Here is a 19,356-nt window from a genome sequence, read left to right on the forward strand (position 1 = left end):
ATTCCAACTCATCACTTACCTTTTGTTAGGCAGATAGAGACATAGTAAAGTATCACCATAAGCACCATTATTCTTCCTGTGTTGTCATAATATCAACTACGTGCAATGATTTTAAGCTTCACAGGTATAAAAATGTAAAATAGTTAATATTCACTGTATAACCTACTAAAGATTACAACTACATTGATAAGAAAACATCAGATGGATGAGTCACCAAACTAGATTTCACTTCCGTCCACCACTTACAGGGACCTCTCCACCAATGAGGTTCCTACTGTTATTAAAATGACCCAGAAGTTGTTTCTAAATTCTAAGCAGAAAACCCCATCAAACTCAAAGAGGCTAAAGGATGAGAAGGAAAATTCAGAAAAAGTATCCTTACTTTTGCCCCTCAATTTTCATAATTGTGCCATTCTTCTAAAAGATGAAGGAAGAAACCATAGTCATATTTAGGTGGTCTCAATGGAATGTCCAGTGTATTTTTTCTTCAAAGTTAGATTATATTGCATACAACAAAAATAAACATTATTAGCAATAACTATTTTATATCTGACTTCAGCATTAGCTATTTCTCACATACTAAAACAGACAAACCAGGCTTCCCTGGTGGAGCAGTGGTTGAGAGTCCGCCTGCCAACGCAGGGGACACGGGTTCGTGCCCCAGTCTGGGAGGATCCCACATGTTGCGGAGCGGCTAGGCCTGTAAGCCATGGCCACTGAGCCTGCGTGTCTGGAGCCTGTGCTCTGCAACAGGAGAGGCCGCAACAGTGAGAGGCCCACGTACCGCAAAAAACAAACAAGCAAACAAAAAAACCAGACAAACCAAACCTTCAAACATCCATCTCATTTCATCACACATAGAATCTCTGTGAGACAGGGAGGCAAATACTGTTACACAGGTAGCAGACTGAGGCATAGAAGTTAAGACCCAGCTCAAAATAAGATTAGTTCCAATCTCCTAACACCTAGTGTTCAGAACAGTAGCTGAAGTAAGACAAAGTTATGGAATCATGAACGAATCATTTATACTTGACTAAGTTATATGTTACCACTTGAAGAGAGGAAGTCAGACTCTGAGAATTTCTAACCCTCACACTAACAAGCCTCATCCATGGAGCATTTCAAGGCTGGGAAGACAACTAGCTTACACCTGCCCTTTTCCAAGTTTCATTCCTCTAGAGTCCCTGCAGAACAGCAGCATCTCCCAGCATGATGCCAAGAACCTGCCCCAGTTCAGTGACAGTGTTCCCCATACACCTCTAAGAGAGATTGTCTATTTGTTTCATAAATATTAACACAGGTTTTTCCTTCCATCAATCATGGAGCCTGGAGACTCTGACACAAGAGTGAAAGAAACTCAGGCTGCTGCTCTCAAAGAGTTTACATTCTTATTCTCAACAACTGGATAACGGACTGGAAGAGTAAAAGAACAAAGAGATACCAGATGCTACTGAATTACTGTACACCTACCTAATTCCATTATGGCAATCAGAATAGGAAAGCAAAATCTATCTGATGAGTTTTTACAAGCCCAACATTTTCTGGCCTCTGCCTCTTTCTCTGTCCCCACCTCCTACTCTGCTCCTCTTTGTTCAATCTCCTCTGACCACCCAGGAAGTCTTGAAGTTCTTCAGATTTATCACACTTTCCACCCACTGTTCCTACAACTTCCCATAGCTGGCATGTTCACCGAATTCAGGACTCAGCCCAAATGTCATCTCCTCAGAGAAGCCTTCTCTATGTGACCTAATGCCAATAAAATTGGCACACACACCCCAGCACACACATTCCCAGTCATCCTCTCCCTCTCTCTCTCACTCACCCCCCTTCACTCATCACTTATCATTACCTTGCAACATATTATATATTCATCTGTTCATTTATTGTGACTCCACGCCAGAGTATAAGCTCTATGAGGGCAGGGATGCTGTATTCTTCACTATTATGTCTATAGTCACATAGTATATTCTCAATGAATATTTGGTGAATGAGGAAGTGAGTGAATAAATGAATAAATTGATCAGATTCGGAGGAAGTCATTTATTTCTTAGATGCTTTAAGGCAATTCCTCAGAAATACAGTGAAAAATAACAGGTTGCAGATTAAATTCAATAAGTGTGTGAACTGGAGAGACTGGGGAAGGCAATAGAAGAAAGAATTGGTTACTTAAGAATGGTGCAAATTAAGTATCACCAGAGTGTACTTGGAAAAACTGGTGGGCATCAGACCTGAGTTCCGGTCACAGTCATGGAATCAGAATGCTCTAAACAAGAAAAAAAAGCTGGGAATAATAACTAAAATGAGGTGATGTATGTGGAATTGTTTTATAGCAATATAAACACATAGAAATAAGCATACAGCAATCACAGGTTACTTCCTCCTACCTTCCCCTCCCCACTAACAACCACTGCAGGGATCTTCATCCATCATGAATAATAAACTTAACTCCTCTCTGCCATAACTAAACAGGGCATCAGAATCACCAACACATTAGTAAATCATAATTTTTTAAAGCCGTTTAGCAAAGTAGACAAATTAGAAGTAGAGCAGAATTTTCTTCCTAAAGGATGTCTACAAAAAACAATAATCATTCTCAATTATGAACCATCAAGCTTTCCCTTTAAAATCAAAACCAAGGCAAGGAAGTCAAATAGCACAACCTCTATTAAATATTGTACTGGAGGTCTCAGCCTACACAATAAGACAAGAAAAAGAAACAAGCATTATAAGGATTGGAAGGGAGGGAAAGCAGATTTGTTATTATTTGAATGATATGATTGTCTACTAGAAACCTTATTAGTATTAATAAGATATTTGACAAGGTTTCTGCGTATAAGATCAAAATACAGAAGTGATTTGCATTTCTATACACCAGCAACAAAGCATTAGAAATAGCAGTCTTTTAAATATACAATAATAACAAAAGAGATTTTTACAAGATCTTTCTGTATAAGATAATAAAATTTAGGGCTTCCCTGGTGGCGCAGTGGTTGAGAGTCCGCCTGCCGATGCAGGGGACGCGGGTTCGTGCCCCGGTCCGGGAGGATCCCACATGCCGCGGAGTGGCTGGGCCCGTGAGCCATGGCCGCTGGGCCTGCACGTCCGGAGCCTGTGCTCCGCAACGGGAGAGGCCACAACAGTGAGAGGCCCACATACCGAAAAAAAAAAAAAAAAAAGATAATAAAATTTATTAAAAAATATTAAACACCAAAATAAATGCAGAGATATCTAAAGTTTATGAATAAGAGGAATCAACATTGTAAAGACATCAACAAGGACATATAACACACATAAAGGCTGGAGAAAGGTCTACAGACAGACAGAAGCTTGCTATATGCTAAGGCTGACACTGCAGACCAGTATGGGGAAAAATAAAGTATTTAATAAATGGCTCTGGAACAATGAAGGAAAAACTAAATTCAACCCCTACCTCACAATTTACATTAAATGGAACCATTCCTGAGATTAAGTATTAAAATGAACAGAAAGAAAATCTTTAAAAATATATACAAGATCATCTTAATTATCATAGGATAAGAAGGATACCTTACACAAGTTATAAATAGTCCAAAACATAAAGAGAATGATCAATTCACCTACAATATAATTAAAAACTATTTACAAAAGGTGCCATAAGAAAAATATAATATAAAAATATGTCACATATTGAGAAGATATATGTAACACAATGAACAAGGACTTAATACATATAATATATAAAGAATTCCAATGAATCAATATGAAAAGAATATGCAAGCCAAAAGGTAAACCCAGGCATTTCATCCAAGAGAAAATATTAAGGTCAATAAACCTATGAAAAGATGGTCAACTTCATCAGTAATTGAAGAAATGCAAAGAAACCTCAATATAACACCATTTTATACCCATGAGACTAGAAAATTTATACAACCTGACAATCTCAAGTACTGACAAATAGGTGAAGAAACAGGAAGTTTCATATAGCCCTGGGAAGAATTTAAATTAGCACAACTACTTTAGGAATACACTATCATTGCCTAGTAAAGCTATATGTTGTACACACTAAAACATGGCTCCTCCTCCTGGGTATACATCCTGAAGAAACTCTTAATCATCTAGGAGAAGTATACAAAATTATTCACAGCATCACCCTAACAGCAAGAAACTGGAAACAACTCAAATAAATGTCTAACCCAAGAAAAATAAACTGCAGCATATCCATAAAGAAGAATATACTATAAAGAATGAAAATGAACTACAGCTACCAATACATACATCAACATAAGTGAATCGCAGAAACATAATTTTAATGTTGAACAACTCACAGAAAAGCTCATAGAGAAAAATCCATTTTTATAAAGTTGCAAAATATAGTTTATATTTGTGTAACTCTAAAAATAAAAAACAAAGATATCATTAATAAAATATTCAAGACAAAGGTTACAAGGTTGAGGGAATGAAATGGGATCAGGGCTTCAAAGGCACTGGTGATGTTCTATTTCTCAGGCTGGGTGGTAGGTAGGTACCTGGGTATTAATTTTATTATTCTCCATTAAACAATATATATGTTTTATATATCATCATTTGCCTATATAGTACACTTAATAAAATTATAGAATTCCATCATAATTTATTAAAATAAAAATGTTAGATCTAGAGGAACCAAGATGGCGGAGTGGAAGGATGTGCACTCACTCCCTCTTGCCAGAACACCAGAATCACAACTAGCTGCTGGACAAGCATTGAAGGAAGACACTGGAACTCACCAAAAAAGATACCCACATCCAAAGACAAAGGAGAAGCCACAGTGAGGTGGTAGGAGGGGTGCAATCACAGTAAAATCAAATCCCATAACTGCTGGGTGGGTGACTCACAGACCGGAGAAAACTTACAATACAGAAGTCCACCCACTGGAGTGAAGGTTCTGAGCCTCATGTCAGGCTTCCCAACCTGGGGGTCCGGCAACGGGAGGAGGAATTCCTAGAGAATCAGACTTGGAAGCCTAGTGGGAATTGATTGCAGGACTTCGACGGGACTGGGGGAAACAGAGACTCCACTCTTGTAGTAGTGTGTGCATCGGGACAAAGTAGTGTGTGCATCGGGACCCATGGGAAGGAGCAGTGACCCCAGGGGAGACTGAACCAGACATACCTGTTAGTGTTGGAGGGTCTCCTGCAGAGGCGGGGGGTGGCTGTGGCTCACCGTGAGGACAAGGACACAGGCAGCAGAAGTTCTGGGAAGTACTCCTTGGTGTGAGCCCTCCCAGAGTCTGTCATTAGCCCCACCAAAGAGCCCAGGTAGGCTCCAGTGTTGGGTTGCCTCAGGCCAAACAACCAACAGGGAGGGAACCCAGCCCCACTGATCAACAGTCAAGTGGATTAAAGTTTTACTGAGCTCTGCCCACCAGAGCAACAGTCAGCTCTACCCACCACCAGTCCCTCCCATATGGAAACGTACACAAGCCTCTCAGATAGCCTCATCCACCAGACGGCAGACAGCAGAAGCAAGAAGAACTACAATTCTGCAGCCTGTGGAACAAAAAACACATTCACAGAAAGATGGACAAGATGAAAAGGCACAGGGCTATGTAAAATATGAAGAAAGAAGATAAAACCACATAAAAACAACTAAATGAACTGGAGGTAGGCAACCTTCCAGAAAAAGAATTCAGAATAATGATAGTGAAGATGATACAAGATCTCGGAAAAACAATGGAGGCAAAGGTCGAGAAGATACAAGAAATGTTTAACAAAGACCTAGAAGAATTAAAGAACAAACAAACAGAGATGAACAATACAATAAGTGAAATGAAAACTACACTAGAAGGAATCAATAGCAGAATACCTGAGGCAGAAGAACGGATAAGTGACCTGGAAGACAGAATGGTGGAATTCACTGCTGCAGAACAGAATAAAGAAAAAAGAATGAAAAGAAATGAAGACAGCCTAAGAGACCTCTGGGACAACATTAAACACAATAACATTCGCATTATAGGGGTTCCAGAAGGAGAAAACATAGAGAAAGGACCAGAGGAAATATTTGAAGAGACTATAGTCGAAAACTTCCTTAACATGGGAAAGGAAATAGCCACCCAAGTCCAGGAAGCGCAGTGAGTCCCATACAGGATAAACCCAAAGAGAAACACGCCGAGACACACAGTAATCAAATTGGCAAGAATTAAAGACAAAGAAAAATTATTGAAAGCAGCGAGGGAAAAATGACAAATAACATACAAGGGAACTCCCATAGGGTTAAGAGCTGATTTCTCAGCAGAAACTCTACAAGCCAGAAGGGAGTGGCATGATATACTTAAAGTGATGAAAGGGAAGAACCTACAATCAACATTACTCTACCCGGCAAGGGTCTCATTCAGATTTGATAGAGAAATCAAAAGCTTTACAGACAAGCAAGAGCTAAGAGAATTCAGCACCACCAAAACAACTCTACAACAAATGCTAAAGGAACTTCTCTAAGTGGGAAATACAAGAGAAGAAAAGGACCTACAAAAACAAACCCACAACAATTAAGAAAATGGTCAGAGGAACATACATATCGATAATTACCTTAAACGTGAATGGATTAAAGGCTCCAACCAAAAGACACAGGCTTGCTGAATGGATACAAAAACAAGACCCATGTATATGCTGTCTATAAGAAACCCACTTCAGACCTAGGGACACATACAGACTGAAAGTGAGAGGATGGAAGAAGATATTCCCTGCAAATGGAAATCAAAAGATAGCTGGAGTAGCTATGCTCATATCAGATAAAATAGACTTTAAAATAAAGAATGTTACAAGAGACAAGGAAGGACACCACATAATGATCAAGGGATCAATCCAAGAAGAACATATAACAATTATAAATATATATGCACCCAACATAGGACCACCTCAATACATAAGGCAACTGCTAACAGCTATAAAAGAGGAAATCGACAGTAACACACTCATAGTAGGGGACTTTAACACCTCACTTTCACCAATGGACAGATCATCCAAAATGAAAATAAGGAAACACAAGCTTTAAATGATACATTAAACAAGATGGACTTAATTGATATTTATAGGACATTCCATCCAAAAACAACAGAATACACAGTTTTCTCAAGTGTGCATGGAACATTCTCCAGGATAGATCATATCTTGGGTCATAAATCAAGCCTTGGTAAATTTAAGAAAATTGAAATTGTATCAAGTATCTTTTCCGACAACAATGCTATGAGACTTGATACCAATTACAGGAAAAGATCTGTAAAAAATACAAACACATGGAAGGTAAACAATACACTACTTAATAACGAAGTGATCACTGAAGAAATCAGAGGAAATCAAAAAATACCTAAAAACAAATGACAATGCAGACACGACAACCCAAAATCTATGGAATGAATCAAAAGCAGTGCTAAGAGGGAACTTTATAGCAATACAATCCTACCTTAAGAAACAGGAAACATCTCGAATAAATAACCTAACCTTGCACCTAAAGCAATTAGAGAAAGAAGAACAATAAAACCCCAAAGTTAGCAGAAGGAAACAAATCATAAAGATGAGATCAGAAATAAATGAAAAAGAAGGAAACGGTAGCAAAGACCAGTAAAACTAAAAGCTGGTTCTTTGAGAAGATAAACAAGAACAACTCATCAAGAAAAAAAGGGAGAAGACTCAAATCAATAGAATTAGAAATGAAAAAGGAGAAGTAACAACTGACACTGCAGAAATACAAAAGATCATGAGAGATTACTACAAGCAACTCTATGCCAATAAAATGGACAACCTGGAAGAAATGGACAAATTCTTAGAAATGCACAACCTGCCAAGACTGAATCAGGAAGAAATAGAAAATATGAACAGACCAGTCACAAGCACTGAAATTGAAACTGTGATAAAAAATCTTCCAACAAACAAAAGCCCAGGACCAGACGGCTTCACAGGCGAATTCTATCAAACATTTAGAGAAGGGCTAACACCCATCCTTCTCAAACTCTTCCAAAATATAGCAGAGGGAGGAACACTCCCAAACTCATTGTACAAGGCCACCATCACCCTGATACCAAAACCAGACAAGGATGTCAAAAAGAAAGAAAATTACAGGGCCATATCATTGATGAACATAGATGCAAAAATCCTCAATAAAATACTAGCAAACAGAATCCAACAGCACATTAAAAGGATCATACACCATGATCAACTGGGGTTTATTTCAGGAAGGCAAGGATTCTTCAGTATATGCAAATCAATCAACGTGATACACCATATTCACAAACTGAAGGAGAAATACCATATGATCATCTCAATAGATGCAGAGAAAGCTTTCGACAAACTTCAACGTGCATTTATGATAAAAACCCTGCAGAAAGTAGGCATAGAGGGAACTTTCCTCAACATAATAAAGGCCATATATGACAAACACAAGCTTTAAATGATACATTAAACAAGATGGACTTAATTGATATTTATAGGACATTCCATCCATATAGGACATACCCACAGCCAGCATCATCCTCAATGGTGAAAAACTGAAACCATTTCCACTAAGATCAGGAACAAGACAAGGTTGCCCACTCTCACCACTCTTATTCAACATAGTTTTGGAAGTTTTAGCCACAGCCATCAGAGAAGAAAAGGAAATAAAAGGAATCCAAATCGGAAAAGAAGAAGTAAAGCTGTCACTGTTTGCAGATGACATGATACTATACATAGAGAATCCTAAAGATGCTACCAGAAAACTAATAGAGCTAATCAATGAATTTGGTAAAGTTGCAGGATACAAAATTAATGCAGAGAAATCTCTGGCATTCCTATATACTAATGATGAAAAATCTGAAAGTGAAATCAAGAAAACACTCCCATTTACCATTGCAACAAAAAGAATAAAATATCTAGGAATAAACCTACCTAAGGAGACAAAAGACCTGTATGCAGAAAATTATAAGACACTGATGAAAGAAATTAAAGATGATACAAATAGATGGAGAGATGTACCATGTTCTTGGATTGGAAGAATCAACATTGTGAAAATGACTCTACTACCCAAAGCAATCTACAGATTCAATGCAATCCCTATCAAACTACCACTGGCATTTTTCACATAACTAGAGCAAAAAATTTCACAATTTGTATGGAAACACAAAAGACCCCGAATAGCCAAAGCAATCTTGAGAACGAAAAATGGAGCTGGAGGAATCAGGCTCCCTGACTTCAGACTATACTACAAAGCTACAGTAATCAAGACAGTATGGTACTGGCACAAAAACACAAAGATAGATCAATGGAACAGGATAGAAAGCCCAGAGATGAACCCACGCACATATGGTCACCTTATCTTTGATAAAGGAGGCAGGAATGTACAGTGGAGAAAGGACAGTCTCTTCAATAAGTGGTGCTGGGAAAACTGGATAGGGACATGTAAAAGTATGAGATTAGATCACTCCCTAACACCATACACAAAAATAAGGTCAAAATGGATTAAAGACTTAAATGTAAGGCCAGACACTATCAAACTCTTAGAGGAAAACATAGGAAGAACACTCTATGACATAAATCACAGCAAGATCCTTTTTGACCCACCTCCTAGAGAAATGGAAATAAAGACAAAAATAAACACATGGGACCTAATGAAACTTCAAAGCTTTTGCACAGCAAAGGAAACCATAAACAAGACCAAAAGACAACCCGCAGAATGGGAGAAAATATTTGCAAATGAAGCAACCGACAAAGGATTAATCTCCAAAATTTATAAGCAGCTCATGCAGCTCAATAACAAAAAAAAAACAACCCAATCCAAAAATGGGCAGAAGACCTAAATAGACATTTCTCCACAGAAGATATACAGACTGCCAACAAACACATGAAAGGATGCTCAACATCCTTACTCATTAGAGAAATGCAAATCAAAACTACAATGAGATATCATCTCACACCAGTCAGAATGGCCATCATCAAAAAATCTACAAACAATAAATGCTGGAGGGCCTCCCTGGTGGCGCAGTGGTTGAGAGTCCGCCTGCCGATGCAGGGACACGGGTTCGTGCCCCGATCCCGGAGGATCCCACATGCCGCGGAGCGGCTGGGCCCGCGAGCCATGGCCGCGGGGCCTGTGTGTCCGGAGCCTGTGCTCCGCAACGGGAGAGGCCACAGCAGTGAGAGGCCCGCGTACAGCAAAAAAAATAAATAAATAAAAATAAAAATAAAAAAATAAATGCTGGAGAGGGTGTGGAAAAAAAGGAACACTCTTGCACTGCTGGTGGGAATGTGAATTGGTACAGCCACTATGGAGAACGGTATGGAGGTTCCTTAAAAAACTACAAATAGAACTACCATATGACCCAGCAATCCCACTACTGGGCATATACCCTGAGAAAACCATAATTCAAAAAGAGACATGTACCAAAATGTTCATAGCAGCCCTATTTACAATAGCCCGGAGATGGAAACAACCTAAGTGTCCATCATCAGATGAATGGGTAAAGAAGATGTGGCACATATATACAATGGAATATTACTCAGCCATAAAAAGAAATGAAATTGAGCTATTTGTAATGAGGTGGATGGACCAAGAGTCTGTCATACAGAGTGAAGTAAGTCAGAAAGAGAAAGACAAATACTGTATGCTGACACATGTATATGGAATTTAAGAAAAAAAAATGTCATGAAGAACATAGGGGTAAGACAGGAATAAAGACACAGACCTACTAGAGAATGGACTTGAGGATATGGGGAGGGGGAAGGGTAAGCTGTGACAAAGTGAAAGAGCGGCATGGACATATATACACTACCAAACGTAAGGTAGATAGCTAGTGGGAAGCAGCCGCATAGCACAGGGAGATCATCTCGGTGCTTTGTGACCGCCTGGAGGGGTGGGATAGGGAGGGTGGGAGCGAGACGCAAAAGGGAGGGGATATGGGAACATAGGTATATGTATAACTGATTAAATTTGTTATAAAAAAGAAAAAAGAAAGAAATGAATTACAGGGAAAAAACAAAAACACATGGAGGCTAAACAATACGTTACTAAATAAACAAGAGATCACTGAAGAAATCAAAGAGGAAATCAAAAAATACCTAGAGACAAATGACAATGAAAACACGAAGATCCAAAACCTAATGGACGCAGCAAAAGCAGCTCTAAGAGGGCTGTTTACAGCTATATAAGCATACCTCACGAAAGAAGAAAAATCCCAAGTAAACAATCTAAACTTACACCTAAAGGAGCGAAAGAAAAAAGAACATACAAAACCCAAAGTTAGCAGAAGGAAAGAAATCATAAAGATCAGAGCAGAAATAAATGAAATAGAAACAAAGGAAACAATAGCAAAGATCAATAAAACTAAAAGCTGGTTCTTTGAGAGCATAAACAAAATTGATAAACCATTAGCCAGACTCATCAAGAAAAAGACGGAGAGGACTCAAATCAACAAAATTAGAAATGAAAAAGGAGAAGTTACAACAGACACCGCAGAAATACAACGCATCCTATGAGACTACTACAAGCAACTCTATGCCAATAAAATGGACAACCTGGAAGAAATGGACAAATTCTTAGAAAGGTATAACCTGCCAAGACTGAACCAGGAAGAAACAGAAAATATGAGCAGACCAATCACACGTAATGAAATTGAAACTGTGATTAAAAATCTTCCAACAAACAAAAGTCCAGGACCAGATGGCTTCACAGGTGAATTCTATGAAACATTTAGAGAAGAGCTAACACCCATCCTTCTCAAACTCTTCCAAAAAATTTCAGAGGAAGGAACACTACCAAACTCATTCTATGAGGCCACCATCACCCTGATACCAAAACCAGACAAAGATATGACAAAAAAAGAAAATTACGGACCAATGTCACTCATGAATATAGATGCAAAAATCCTCAACAAAATACTAGCAAACAGAATCCAACAACACATTAAAAGGATCATACACCATGATAAAGTGGGATTTATCCCAGGGATGCAAGGATTCTTCAATACACGCAAATCAATCCATGTGATACACCATATTAACAAATTGAAGAATAAAAACCATATGATCATCTCAATAGATGCAGAAAAAGCTTTTAACAAAATTCAACACCCATTTATGATAAAAACTCTCCAGAAAGTGGGCATACAGGGAAGCTACCTCAACATAATAAAGGCCATATATGACAAACCCACAGCAAACCTCATTCTCACTGGTGAAAAACTGAAATCATTTCCTCTAAGATCAGGAACAAGACAAGGATGTCCACTCTCACCACTATTATTCAACTTAGTTTTGGAAATCCTAGCCACGGCAATCAGAGAAGAAAAAGAAATAAAAGGAATACAAATTGGAAAAGAAAAAGTAAAATTGTCACTGTTTGCAGATGACATGATACTATACATAGAGAATCCTAAAAATGCAACCATAAAACTACTAGAGCTAATCAATGAATTTGGTAAAGTTGCAAGATACAAAATTAATGCACAGATATCTCTTGCATTGTTATACACTAATGATGAAATATATGATAGAGAAATTAAGAAAACACTCCCATTTACCACTGCAACAAAAAGAATAAAATACCTAGGAATAAACCTACCTAGGGAGACAAAAGACCTGTATGCAGAAAACTATAAGATACTGATGAAAGAAATTAAAGATGATACCAACAGATGGAGAGATATACAATGTTCTTGGATTGGAAGAATCAATATTGTGAAAATGACTATAATACCCAAAGCAATCTACACATTCAATGCAATCCCTATCAAATTACCAATGGCAATTTTTAAGGAACTAGAACAAAAAGTCTTAAAATTTCTATGGAGACACAAACGACCCTGAATAGCCAAAGCAGTCTTGAGGGAAAAAAACGGAGCTGGAGGAATCAGACTCCCTGACTTCAAACTATACTACAAATCGACAGTAATCAAGACAGTATGGTACTGGCACAAAAACAGAAATATAGATCAATGGAACAGGATAGAAAGCCCAGAGATAAACTCATGCACCTATGGTCAACTAATCTATGACAAAGGAGGCAAGGATATAAAATGGAGAAAAGGCAGTCTCTTCAATAAGTGGTGCTGGGAAAACTGGACAGCTACATGTAAAAGAATGAAATTAGAGCACTCCCGAACACCATACACAAAAATAAACTCAAAATGGATTCGAGACCTAAATGTAAGACCGGACACTATAAAACTCTTAGAGGAAAACATAGGAAGAACACTCTTTGACATAAATCACAGCAAGATCTTTTTTGATCCACCTCCTAGAGTAATGGAAATAAAAACAAAAATAAACAAATGGGACCTAATGAAACTTCAAAGCTTTTTCACAGTAAAGGAAACCATAAACAAGACGAAAAGACAGCCCTCAGAATGGGAGAAAATATTTGCAAACGAATCAACAGACAAAGGATTAATCTCCAAAATATATAAACAGCTCATGCAGCTCAATATTAAAAAAAACAAACAACCCAATCCCAAAATGGGCAGATGACCTAAATAGATATTTGTCCCAAGAAGACATATAGATGGCCAAGAAGCACATGAAAAGCTGCTCAACATCACTAATTATTAGAGATATTGAAATCAAAACTACAGTGAGGTATCACCTCACACCAGTTAGAATGGGCATCAACAGAAAATCTACAAGCAACAAATGCTGGAGTGGGTGTTGAGAAAAGGGAACCCTCTTGCACTGTTGGTGGGAATGTAAATTGATACAGCCACTATGGAGAACAGTATGGAGGGGCCTTAAAAAATTAAAAATAGAGTTACCATATGACCCAGCAATCCCACTACTGGGCATAAACCCAGAGAAAACCGTAATTCAAAAAGACACATGCACCCCAATGTTCATTGCAGCACTATTTACAATAGCCAGGTCATGGAAGCAACCTAAATGCCCATCAACAGACAAATGGATAAAGAAGATGTGGTACATATATACAATGGAGTATTACTCAGCAACGAAAAGGAACAAAATTGAGTCATTTGTTGAGACGGGGATAGATCCAGAGACTGTCATACAGAGTGAAGTAAGTCAGAAAGAGAACAACAAATATTGTATATTAACACATGTGTGTGGAACCTAGAAAAATGGTACAGATGAACCGGTTTGCAGGGCAGAAGTTGAGACACAGATGTAAAGAACAAACGTATGGACACCAAGGGGGGAAAACCGTGGGGGCGTGGGGATGGTGGTGTGCTGAATTTGGCGATTGGGATTGACATGTATACACTAATGTGTATAAAATTGATGACTAATAAGAACCTGCTATATAAAAAAATAAATTAAATTAAATTAAAAAAAATTTAAAAAAACTAATACTAAACTTTCTTTGGGTTATTTGTATGGAAATATGTTAATATAAATGTTTCAGACATTACATGAGATTCCTAAAAATCTTATGTGTTCTGGTATAATGTTATAAGTCATAATTCTAGTTATTACTTTAAAATGTATATCTCAGAAATAACTAAATTTCCTTGTCAATTGTATTATTATGAACTTTCATCAAGTCTTTAACCGTGGTCATTTTTAAGTCTTTTGTCATTTACACACAGTTCCGGGTGTACTCTGATGCTTTACAAGTATGTTCCTATAAAAGGGTTTCATCTTCAAGGAATTCATGGAAAAGACTCTGACAAGTACAGGTTTCTGGTAACTGACTATACTGCTGAACCGAATGAATAAGCATTTTCCGAACTCTAATGGAAAACTGATGAATTCATAAAAGTGCTAACAAAAGATCAAGATGAAAAAAAATTAATTACATGGGACTGAGTGAACCGATGAGGATGATTATACTTTTTGTGACTTTCTGTTTGAATTTTTAAAAAAATGTTAAATTTTGGTATTTATTTACCTAGCAACTTCACTTATGTGAAAGGCCAAAGTTTAGCATAATAACAAAAGAATGATGCATTCCTTTACTAATTAATAAACATTGGAGGTACCTTTAAACTTTCCTGTATATATTTAAGTTAGCTATGTCTTAAGAAACTATGCATAACACAGAAGAATTTATAATCTGGTAAAGAATAAATAGTTTCTTTCCTAAAGAAGTAAGGAGCATATTTTCTACTGATGTAGACTTTAAAAACCTTCAGATGTGAACAGGACAGAATGACTGCAGTTTCTTCCTGATTCTCTTAATCAGTGGCATGTTCCTTATTCCTTGCCTGAAATTTCCTCCTCTCATGCACCTCCTGCATCACTCCCTTGATGAGCTGATGGCCTGTCGTGGGATTATTTAGCTAGTCCGGGGGATGATGGGCTGGGGGTGGGGTTCATACAGAGAGAAATGAGAAAGCAGTTGAGATGTAGGCTCAGAAGTACCTTTTTTCCATGTCCCTGTTACTAAAACTAATAAAAAGAAACTGTCAAAAGTAAAATCCTGAAATGACTTAAGTCACTACAAATACTGGCTAGTAATTGCCATTTAGTCATTCTCTTGACCTTTTGTGGTGAGTATGAGATGAACATTGGCTCTTCTCAGTTTCAGTTAAAAAAAAAAAAAAGCAATGAGCTTCTAGTTTCAAAACTCTCTGATTAATCACAAATAATCTAGTCCTGATCCTTAATTTTAAAAATAAGAAAACTGCCCAGAGAAGTTAAATGACAGAGGCAAGAAACATATCTTCATATGTTTAAGACCACAACTTCTGAGGTCAGAGGGCCTGGGTTGGAATCCTGACTGTGTCATTAAGTAGTCAGGTGACTCTGGCCAAATACCTTCCCTTAAGCTCTCCAGGCCTCAGTTACCCGTCTGTAGAACGGGAATAATACTGCCACCTCATAAGGTTACTACGTTGATTAAATGATGCCAAGTGCTCCCATGAGAACCTGGCACACAATAAATGTTCAATAAATGTTTATTATCTTTATTTCCAAAGGTCATGAAGCCTGGTAGTTCCAAAACAGAATTTTCTATAGATTTCTCTTTCTATCCATCCAACCCTAACCTACACATCTCATTTTTAGAGTTATAGCAGCTTAATAATTAACATTTTTTATAACTTTGAATTGTTACTAATATACTTTTTTCTCCTCCCCAGGGCTAATTGGAACATATGCAAGTGCATTTCAAACTAATAAAAATGCAGTAATTCAATAAATAATTGTCAGTCTACTTTCTGTCAATCCCTTCAGTCTAGTTTACACATTTAATGGGTATTTTCAGCTGTGTTTCTAGATAAATCCTTCACTCATTAAGGGATCTGGCAGTTGGCGCTTCTCTTCATCACTCTTTTTTTCATAATTATCTTTCTTTTCAACCTGGCATAGAGCAGAAGGGAGGTTGAGATTATCATGAGACATCTCCCCCGTCAGACAGGCTTTTATGATGGCAAATGAAGCTAGAAGCCCATCCTGAGGCTTGTAAAGATCTGCTAGTCTTCCACCCAGACTCTCAGTGCTGAGAAATAGTCACAGTACACTGTAACATCTCTAGGAAAAGATCACCCCAAATATCATCACCTCAAATCCCACCTCATCATCTGCTTTGCAAGTCAGCATTTCATATGACAGCAGGAGAGTCAGGTGTAAAAGAGAAGATGGTGCTAGGGGAGGTCTGTTCTTCTGGCAAAGGCACACTTATTTACCCTAAAACCAAAAGCAAATAATGTAACTAAGCCAATATGCAAAGTGGTCGTTTAATAAATATACATTTTGTGGCAAATGCCTCTGCTGAGTATTTTGTTTCATTTTTTTTATTACAAGAAGTCTAAGGCTTATTTGCTCATGGTGCTATTTTAATTTAAGCAATGCTTTTTTAAAAAAAACAACTTTACACATTATCATAAATGCTTAATGGCTAATGCAAACAATTTTTACTCACTTTTAGCCAAGGCAACTACCAATAGAAGCTCAAAATGTAAGTAGAATCAATGCATAATCCCCAGTTCTCTCCTTTGCCTGCTGCCTTAGGAGGCCCACTCTGAGCTCAGCAAAGGTTCATGTTTAAGGCACTAACAAAGCAGGAGCATCCAATCCATGAGAAAATAAAACATAATTTTTTACTTAATAGTTCTAAACAGAAAGCTGAAGTCTACATCATGGGAAAATGTGCACTGTGTTGGATTTCCTGACACTATGATTTATTTTTCGTTTCAATTATAGCTGGGGTATGGGTACCACGTATGAAGTTCCCAAAGTGCTCATATGGCCCTGGCCCAGCTTCAGCTTGCTTTTCCCAAGAGCTGTAGTTCATACCCTAAGATCACATTTAAAATATTTAACACAGACATAGGGTGCACGGTGACCAATCAGAATGGACTCTGGCCATGAGGGACCAGTATACCAGTGAGTCCTGGCTGAAGGCCAGTGCCTTGAACACCCAAGCAGTCCAGGAAGGAAAAAGGAGGAGGTGGCTGCTGAAGCTTTGCTGTTGTTATACAACCATTTGTATCTAACTGTATAGGCATCTAGCTCCCATTTCTCCATGTTGTCCAAAAACTTAACAATAAATTTTTGAAAGTCTCACGAAAGTTCAATATACTATATATCCAGGGCATCATTATCACTTGCCAGATAAAAAGAACATTACATAATTGTTTTAAAAAATATCTACAAGTTTTACATAGTAATTTTTGGTTCTTTGTTCCTATCTCCCTGATGCCTCTAACAGTTTTTCTCCTTGGAAGCAAAGCAGTACTCAAAAGCACACATAATCACACCTTAACAGGTTACCATTTCCCTGCTAAAAACTTGGTAACTGAAAAAGAAGGAAAATCTTTCTGTTTTTATGAACCAGTAACCAGATATCAAATTTTTCCTAATCAAAAAGGACCAGTTCATGCAGCCCAAGAGGGAAAGGCTGAATCAGCTCAGCAAGGTTTAGGATTATACCTTTGAACAGAGACCTGGCCTTATAATCACTGTTTTTTAAACATTTTTGTTTATCCAAGATCAAAAAGTTGCAAGAAATCTGTGAGCCTTTAATTCACAGCATCCCTTAATTATCCATTAGCTAAAAATCTCCATATCCACAGGATGTGGCAGGTCTTAAAGTTTCAAGAAAGGGAAGCTGCCAGACCATGTGTCTGTCTTTGGGTCAGCAAACTTAGGTCACTAGAAACAGATCTTTGTTCAGGGATGAGTCAACTCTGTGGCCTCACACAGTTATGCAAATGAGGGATGAAACACTAGTACCTCCCCAGGACAGGGAGGGCCATGACCTTTTGTGACCTGAAAGGGTCACCCCTCCCAACAATCCTTGGTAGGCAGAGCAGTTCAAAGGGGAGAAGATGGGTAAATTTGCATAAGGATAGAGGAGTTGCCAGGAAAAAAGCGACCCAGAACCCTTCCTTTTGACATTCAACTTATTAGTCTCAAATGGGTAGGGATTGCCCTGAGCAAAACGAAACCTAGAGTTTGAAGGGATTAATTAATAGCCCACCAAAGTGGCATTAAAATTACTTTAAACTGGGGCTTACCTGGTGGCGCAGTGGTTGAGAGTCCGTCTGCCAATGCAGGGGACACGGGTGCGTGCCCTGGTCAGGGAAGATCCCACATGCCTCGAAGCGCTAGGCCCGTGAGCCATGGCCACTGAGCCTGTGCGTCAGGAGCCTGTGCTCCGCAACGGGAGAGGCCACACCAGTGAGAGGCCCGCGTACCACCAAAAAAAAAATTACCTTAAACTGAAAACATCAAAACAATCAGCAGCTACAGAAAAAAAAAAATTATCTAAACTCAGAGCAGAGCCTCCTCATAATACAGTTGCCCCTGACCTGCCCTTCAGAGGGAAGAGTGACTCTTACCACCAGAAAGTATGAATTCTGTTTCCATTAACATCAACGAGCCCAACAGAACTTTCCATACTTTCCCACTGAAGCTCTAAGCCCCCTTCCCTTTTCTTAAATTGGTGTATAGATCTTTACCTCTGAATATTTGACAAATTACTCCTTACTGAGTACTACTGTAAGCACAGGTAAATAAGATTTCTCTTTTCTCCTTTTAATCTGGCTATTGTCAGTTAATGGGCAAGCCCCAGACCAACCCAATCTAAGTGGGTAGAGGAAAAGTTTTCCGCCCAGCAGGTCCCAAAGACAGAAGGAAAAGTCAGAAGTAAAACCCAAGTTCAAAAACAGGATCTGGAGAGTTCGTCCACAATCCAGTCATGCTGGCTGAGGGAGCCTGTACCCGGGCAGCAGCTGAGCTCAGATGTGTACATATAAGAACTGTGACATTAGAAGCCTACACTGGGGTACCACATGGACTGCACAAGGATCTAAGCCAGTTCTGGCTCCCAGTTCTCTCTCTTCCTGGCATCCTGAATCAGATCTGAAATGTGGACCAGATACACCCTTAAAGTTTTCAGATAGTGGCAGCACTGAAGAGATGGGGTGTTAACTGACTTCCAACTAATGTGCATAAAAGAATGTTCAGAAAATTGATATGA

The 19,356-nt window shown here is 38.4% G+C and overlaps 1 protein-coding gene across 7 annotated transcripts in view; it reads right to left on the reverse strand.

The window, feature by feature from the left end:
* Nucleotides 1-19,356, reverse strand: part of ELMO1 (engulfment and cell motility 1) — a 576,489-nt gene that overhangs the window by 494,767 nt on the left and 62,366 nt on the right. Inside the window, exon 1 of one of the 7 annotated variants that reach the window (XM_060107547.1) lies at nt 16,446-16,479. The exons of the other annotated variants lie outside the window; for them this stretch is intronic. The gene's annotated coding sequence lies outside the window, so the exon portion shown is untranslated. Of the gene's footprint in view, nt 1-16,445; nt 16,480-19,356 lie in introns of those variants that run through there. 7 annotated transcript variants of the gene reach the window in all.

Source organism: Mesoplodon densirostris, chromosome 9 (genome assembly GCF_025265405.1).
Source record: "Mesoplodon densirostris isolate mMesDen1 chromosome 9, mMesDen1 primary haplotype, whole genome shotgun sequence".
Classification (NCBI taxonomy): Eukaryota; Metazoa; Chordata; class Mammalia; order Artiodactyla; family Ziphiidae; genus Mesoplodon; species Mesoplodon densirostris.